This window comes from Dipodomys ordii, unplaced genomic scaffold (assembly GCF_000151885.1).
Source record: "Dipodomys ordii isolate 6190 unplaced genomic scaffold, Dord_2.0 Scaffold159, whole genome shotgun sequence".
In the NCBI taxonomy this organism is placed as follows: Eukaryota; Metazoa; Chordata; class Mammalia; order Rodentia; family Heteromyidae; genus Dipodomys; species Dipodomys ordii.
This window is the reverse complement of record NW_012267375.1, coordinates 1,090,582-1,091,110: the sequence shown is the minus strand read 5'-3', so window position 1 is coordinate 1,091,110 and position 529 is coordinate 1,090,582.

Below are 529 nucleotides of genomic sequence, written 5' to 3'. Positions count from 1 at the left end.
AGTGCACCATCACCATCACTACAACCCCCACCTCCACAGTCAGTGCACCATCACCATCACTACGACCTCCACCTCCAGAATCAGTGCACCATCACTATCACCATCATTACCACCTCCACAGTCAGTGCACCATCACCCATCACTACCACCTCCACTTCCACAGTCAGTGCACCATCAACATCACTACCACCCCCACCTCCACAGTCAGTGCACCATCACCATCACTACAACCCCCACCTCCACAGTCAGTGCACTATCACCTATAACTACCATGTCCACCTCACAGTCAGTGCACCATCACCATCACTACCACCTCCACCACCACAGTCAGTGCACCATCACCATCACTACCACATCCACCTCCACAGTCAGTGAACCATCACCATCACTACCACCCCCACCTCCACAGTCAGTGCACCATCGCCATCACTACTACCTCCACCTCCATAGTCAGTGCACCATCACCATCACTACCACCTCCACCTCCACAGTCAGTGCACCATCACCATCACTACAACCCCCACCTCCA